Source organism: Coffea arabica, chromosome 5c, assembly GCF_036785885.1.
Source record: "Coffea arabica cultivar ET-39 chromosome 5c, Coffea Arabica ET-39 HiFi, whole genome shotgun sequence".
Lineage (NCBI taxonomy): Eukaryota > Viridiplantae > Streptophyta > Magnoliopsida > Gentianales > Rubiaceae > Coffea > Coffea arabica.
Genome location: NC_092319.1, coordinates 6,096,970 through 6,104,455, shown reverse-complemented (window position 1 = coordinate 6,104,455; position 7,486 = coordinate 6,096,970).

Here is a 7,486-nt window from a genome sequence, read left to right as displayed (position 1 = left end):
CTTCAAAGGCAAGTAGATGGCCTGTTAGGTAAGGGATGGGTAAAGGAGAGTCTAAGTCCCTGCGCTGTGCCTGTGGTTCTTGTCCCCAAAAAGGATGGCACTTGGCGCATGTGCACTGACTGCCGGGCTGTAAATGCTATCACTGTCAAATATCGGCATCCCATTCCTAGGCTTGATGATATGTTGGATGAACTCGATGGCGCTATTATTTTCACCAAAATTGACTTGAGGAGTGGCTATCATCAAATTAGGATGAAGGAAGGCGATGAATGGAAGACAGCCTTCAAAACCAAACATGGTCTCTATGAGTGGTTAGTTATGCCTTTTGACTTGACTAACGCCCCTAGCACCTTCATGCGCCTCATGAACCATGTTTTGAGACATTTTATTGGTAAATTTGTCATTGTTTACTTTGATGACATTCTGATCTATAGTCGTAGTGAGCATGAGCACCTGGAGCATGTAAGATTAGTTCTCGAGGCACTTCGACAGGCGCGTCTATACGCTAACCTCAAAAAGTGCACCTTTTGTACTAACGAGCTTGTGTTTCTAGGCTATGTCGTGAGTTCGCAGGGCATCAAGGTGGACAAGTCCAAGATTGAGGCCATCGAGCAATGGCCAACCCCTACATCCGTCCCTGACGTGCGCAGCTTTCTTGGATTGGCGGGCTTTTATCGGCGATTTGTCAAAAACTTTAGCACTATTGCCGCCCCGTTGACCGCCGTGACAAAGAAGGATGACAAGTTCCATTGGGGGGAATCCCAAGAACAAGCGTTCCTCGCCCTTAAGGACACACTCACCCATGCACCTGTGTTAGCATTACCAAACTTTAACAAGACCTTTGAAATTGACTGTGATGCTTCTAGTGTAGGTATTGGCGCAGTCCTCATGCAAGACAAGAGACCGTGTGCCTTCTTTAGCGAGAAATTGGGAGGAGCTGCACTCAACTATCCCACGTACGACAAGGAGTTGTACGCCTTAGTGAGGGCCTTGGAGACCTGGCAACACTACCTTCGGCCTCGGGAGTTCGTGATACATACCGATCACGAGTCATTGAAGTACCTCAAAGGTCAACCCAAGCTAAGCAAGAGACATGCCAAGTGGGTAAGCTTCATTGACACTTTCTCCTATGTGATTAAATATAAGACTGGCAAGACGAATGTGGTAGCTGACGCCTTGTCACGTAGACACTCCTTGCTTGCCTGTCTTGATGCCAAATTGCTTGGGTTCGAAATGATTAAGGACCTCTACACTAATGATCATGACTTTGGTGATATCTATGCCGTGTGTGTTAAGAATCCGCATGGAAAGTACTTTTTGCATGATGGATTTCTATTCCATGTAGATAAACTGTGTGTGCCTAACTCTTCCATTCGTGATCTTTTGATTCGAGAGGCACATAGTGGTGGTCTCATGGGCCACTTCGGCATTGCCAAGACACTGGCTATGTTGCAAGAGCACTTTTACTGGCCCCATATGCGTAGGGATGTTGAACGCATGGTTGGTAGGTGTGCTACTTGTCACAAGGCAAAGTCCAAAACAAATCCATATGGCTTGTATACCCCATTACCTATCCCTCACCATCCCTGGGTTGACTTGTCTATGGACTTTGTTCTAGGTTTGCCTAGATCGCCAAGAGGTAATGACTCCATTTTTGTGGTGGTTGATAGGTTTTCTAAGATGGCTCATTTTATTCCATGTCACAAAACTGACGATGCATCTCATATTGCTACTCTATTCTTCAAAGAAATAGTCCGTCTGCATGGTATGCCTAGGACCATTGTTAGTGATAGGGATGTGAAATTTCTGAGTTATTTTTGGAAGATTCTGTGGTCTAAACTTGGCACTCGGTTACTATTCTCCACCACCAGTCATCCACAAAGCGATGGACAAACTGAAGTTGTCAATCGCACACTTGGCACACTACTTCGGGTATTGATTAAAAAGAATCTTAAGACTTGGGAAGAGTGTTTGCCTCATGTTGAATTCGCCTACAATCGAGTTGTTCATAGTGCTACACACTACTCACCTTTTGAGATTGTTTATGGCTTTAACCCGCTAACCCCTCTTGATTTAGTACCCTTACCTTCCTCTGAGCACACAAGCTTAGATGGAAAAAAGAAGGCCGATTTTGTGCGCAGGTTACATGAAGCCGTTCGAGCAAACATTGAAAGGCGTACTCAGCAATACACCTAGCAGGCTAACAAGCACCGCCGCAAAATGATCTTCGAGCCTGGTGATTGGGTCTGGTTACACTTACGCAAAGAGAGGTTCCCCAAGCAGCGACAAAGCAAATTATCCCCCAGAGGGGATGGACCTTTTCGTGTGCTCCACCGGGTTAATGACAACGCCTACAAATTGGAGCTACCTAGGGAGTACAATGTTAGCGCGACCTTCAATGTCGCAGACTTGAGCCCGTTTCTTGGTGAGGAGGATCCAGATTTGAGGGCAAATCCTTCACAAGAGGAGGGGACTGATGTGTGCATGAACCAGGGTCCAGTCCAAGTCCCATTGGGCCCAGTCACACGTGCACGGGCCAAGCTCTTCAAAGAATCCCTCCAAGGCCTTGTTCGAGTTGTCCACGATCAACATGGAGGCTATAGAGATATTGAAGGCTTGGAAAGGAACCATCAAGCAACTTACACTTTGGTCCAAGCCCAGGAAGACTCCAGTGGGCCTCCTTACGAATCGGCCGAATAGGGCCTTAGTCGTTGTTTTTCCTATTTAGTTGGACTAGTGTTTCGTAGAAGGTATGGGCCGGCCCACCTTGAAGACAAGATAGCCGACCCTTCCTTTAAGTCTCTTTAGGGTTTCCGTTATTTTATTGAGCCTATAAATAGGCTAGCCTTGTAAGGTTAAAAACTAGTTTTTGATTAATATAATTCTTGGTGCATTCGTTTTCTTTCATAAAGAATTCGTGCCTTTTAACTTGCTTGGCAAGGGTTATTGAGCAATCTCGCGTCCTGTCCTTGATTGTTCATCCGACCTATTCCCCTGGAGTATTCACCTTCATCGGAGTGTCGTCTACTACCTCCAATCAAATCGAGTTGTCCGTTTGAGTAGAGGTTCCGCAAACCAAGTGTAGGACATCCCCGCTAGATCCTTGGGCAAACGTGCTACGTGTCTCGACCGTGGATCGAGGAACGTATCACCTGCAAAACAAACAGGAAGTAGTCTCTTGGGAGACTAACCGGGGAGCCCCAAGGTGGTCCCCGAGGGCATTCCGACGGTCAAGTTAGTTTTCCGGTGAGTGAAGTTCACGGGAAGTAAAGCAGTCGAGAGCAGTTTGCCAATAGTGAGCATACCTTGTGTAGTTGGTGTGCGTTACCATTTATACCTACTCTAGAGTCCGACCTCCATACGTTTCGGGACTTGCCCGGTATGACCCCAATCCCGCGCCGGAGGGGGATTCTCCCCGCCCTCTGTGGGATTGTTCCCTGGACCCTTCCGGAGCCCTAGTGGCTGTGTGTCCCAGGTCGGTTGTCCGGGGCCTGGGGTCCAGGCCCAACTCTCCCCTTCCTGGGCTGCCACGTGTCTAGGCTTAGGACGGGGCCTCCGCACTAGCCCCCTAGATTAGGTTGGGCTTCCAGGCAGACCTAATCTACACCTCTGCCACGTGGGAGACCAGCACCGTGCACCATCCTGCCAGGGTCACCTCTGGCACAATGCTGTCACCAAAAAGTTGCGCCCCTGTCCTTTCAGTTGTCGCGTCCCTTTGGTCTCCGTACCGTTCTTAAATGCATTCACATGGGGACGGTTCAATTTCAAACAACCGTTTTCCCCCCATTTCTCCCTCTATAAATAAGGGTCATCAGATTTCACTCGACTCTATTTGCCATTTTCTCCTTCCTTCGTGCATTTTCAATTCCCAGCAACAAGGCTTCCGCCTTCCAGTGCCCAGTTTCTGGCGATTCCCCCATCTTTCCAGTCATCAGTAAGTCCTTTTCCTTCTTCTTCCGCACTCTCCTGCCACTTTCTGCTTTTTATGTCGGATCGTTCCAGTATTACTTCCACCGTATCCCAAATTCCGGCCCGTTGCAGAGCCCCCAGAATCCTCATTTCTTCACCGTCTTCGTCCTCATCTTCATCGTTGCCTCCTCCTCCCCCTTTCTCTTCTTCTTCTGCCTCTAATTCTCACTTTCCCATTCCTGACCTGCTCGAACCCATTGATATCGAGGCAGTGGCCGAGCTGGCCGGATCCTTTTCTATTCCTCCGGCCTTTGAGCCGAGGGCTGCCGGGCCCAACGACCGAGCTAGCCGACGCCCCTCCGGCTTTGTAGTCATCTATAGAGAGCAGCTGATCGCAGGGCTCCGTCTTCCAATTCCTCCAACCCTGGTTGAGATTCTGAACTATTGGGGGCTCAGGATCACCCAAGTCCACCCCAACTCGATCAGGATCATTATTAGATTCCTGATCTATTGCCAGATCTGCGCCATCCCCTATTCTCTCTCCCTCTTCCGAGCCTCTTACACCCTCAAACTCTCCCTTCCTGGGTGGTACTATTTCTCCCGCCGAACTGCTAACAAAGGTCGGGGCCGGAAGGGCACCCAGGATCTTCTCTTCGGGGTCCCCTCTTCCATAAAGAACTGGAAGGGGGACTTCTTCTTTATTAAATCCATGCATTTTCCCCCCAATGTGTGGAAGGTCGGGGAGGTCGACTCCGACCCCTATCTGGAGGACCTGGACCCCGTATCTCTCGGCCAACTGGTGAGCTCCAAGGTGAAACTCTATGCCGCCAAGTTCTCCACCGAGTAGATCTCTGCGGCCGGGCTGATGGGGACGTTGTCCGGGTCCCCTGGAGAGGTGGTGGCCTCCCTTACCGACCTCGAAGCCTGTAACGCCGACTCTATCCCTGTAGCTCGTTGTATTTACATATATATATATATTATATTTTTCCCTACTGACCTATTTTGGTCGACCTGGCTATGTTTGCTGCAGTGAAGAGGCTCTCCAAACTGCTGGGCGCGCCTACCGTGGAGGTCGCCCCCACCCCTCAGCCGGAGGCTGCTAAGGAAGCCTCAGGAGCGTCTCCGGCCCCAGGGGGCGGCTCAGTCCCCCAGAAAGAAACGTCACACTCCTCCCCTTCCAAGCAGGTCGCCAGCAAGAAAAAGGCGACCGGGTAGAAGAGGGGCCGAGGGGACGAGCCCCCCAACCTGCGAAGAAGCTCGCGCTAGCGCAGCCTCCCCCCCTCCAGTTGACATCGGGGGGACCTGTCCACCTCCAAGCACTCGTTGCTGAGGCAGACAAATACACAATTGGCCTCAACACTAATCTTTTTCTCTTCTAATTTTTTTCGATAGGTTTTAATTCTTGATAAGTCTACCTCAACAAATTTCTCTCATCCTGTTTACTGCCCTCTTTACCACCCTATAAGCCTAAGTCTAGTCTTTTATGTATCAACTGTTATTGTTAGAAGTCACAGCTATGCAAGTCATTTATCTATTTATCATAATCTTTTTCTAATTAAATTCCAAATGTATAATTATGCTTATAATTTAAATCTATATATGTGCTTGATTAGACAAAAAATTACTCTTCAGTTTGTATTTGTCACATTATTACACATAGAGATATATCAAGAAGGTTTCTTTATTGTTTCTGAAATTTGTGTAGATTCTCAATAATAATTTTTTTTACCACTTATCAATTTGCTTATTTTTTATGTGTAGTTAGTTTTAGAAAGTTTTAACCAAATCTTTTAGGGATGTTTTATTTCTAATGATAAAGATCGCATGATTATGTGACATGTGCTTAAGTATCAAGTTTTTTTTTTTTAATTTCTCGGATGTAATGTATTTCCAAAGTTTGTAATGGTGCTTGCTGCAGATTTTCTCACAGTTTCATGACACATTAAGTTCCTCAATTCCAATTCACGTAGTATAACAAGTCTAATTTAATTGGTCATTTTCTTTATCTATTCAAATTATGTTTGGATGTCTAAAATTTTAGAATCTCAATTTCATTTTTTCTCAAACACCAAAAAAATGACGCCTTAGAATCTTCTCGTTCTCGGCGAAGTTCTATAACATTATCTAAGTTCTCCTATTCCCTATTTGGGTAAAATTTTGTACGAAGACAGTGGATTTGCTTACGCTTGTTAAGAAGGCTACTGGAAGGAAGCGTGAGGGGTCTTTTTGGCACTAAAAACGTTGTCTCATTCTTTTGTTGCTTTGTCAAATTATTTGTTAAATACAAATACAAAAGATGTTGTAAAGTTTTACTTTACGTGTACTCTGTCTATTGTCTTTTCTGCATAATATTTAGTCTTATCATTGTTCTCGATATTGATTATATGTTGCCTGTCTACTAGGTGGGTTCTTTTCGAATATCCACTACTATATTCTCTATGTATGTATGTGTATGTATATATGTAATTTTGGGGTCCCGGAGAACTTGACTTGCTTTGCCCTTGTATGAATTGGCCCGTTACAAGTTCTCCTAAACCCAAACAATATCAGTATTCATACCTAGCGACTTATAGTACATAAGATCCTTCCAAGGTGTAACAAATTCTCCCTGGTTTCATTCAGCATCCTGATTATTATATTGATAGGATCACCTTCAATGATGCAATTGTTCAAATTTAGATGCACGCAGAAGAACATAGCTTATCTGCTGCCTTCAACTCGACCACTTCAGGAGAAGGTAGGCTATGAAATCTTTTGGACAATTGTGCTACAAAATTACGTTCATTGATCCCTCGCAATAACTCCAACGCCATGCATCCTCAAATGACAAAAATATTCCGCCCCATCAAAGTTCACCATGATTGAGCAGGACAAGGTGCTTGCCATGAAATCATCTTACAATGCTCATTGGTGAGCTCTGCTGTAGAATTAATCATTTGCATGCACACTCTTTATCCAATGTAAATAATTAAATCCCCAATTTACAAGTTGCAAAGGACATTTACAACTACCATTATGCATCTTTTCATTTCTACTACCCCAAATACCCCAATAGAGAACCACAAATATCAAAAGTTGACCTTCCATCAACCAAAAAATAGCCTCCTTCAGCCAACTAGCGCCATTCAGATGCTTGAGAGATGTAAACTTTGTCGAACAAAAGAAACAAATCAAATAGCCATCTACTCTGTGGGATTCAAGATTACTAGCATTGGGTAGAATATCCATACGGCACCTCTCCAAAGGACAGGTTTGATCTTATTTGGTGCAATGTTTTGAAACCCGGACCGGACCGGCCGGTTCGACCGCGAACCGGCCATGGCACAGGTCCGATTCAATGTCATAGTTGACTTTGTCAGAAAATCGGTCAAGAACCGGTCGAACCATAAAAACCGCAATTGAACCGCTATTGAACCGGTTTTCAACCTTTTTTTTTTTTTTTTTTTTTTGCAAAATGCAACTATCAAGATTCAAACTCAAGACCTTTGTAATAGAAAACCAATGTATTTACCGTTACACCATCACATCCTATTAGTTTTTTTTGATAACTTATTTATATAAAACAAACACTCATATT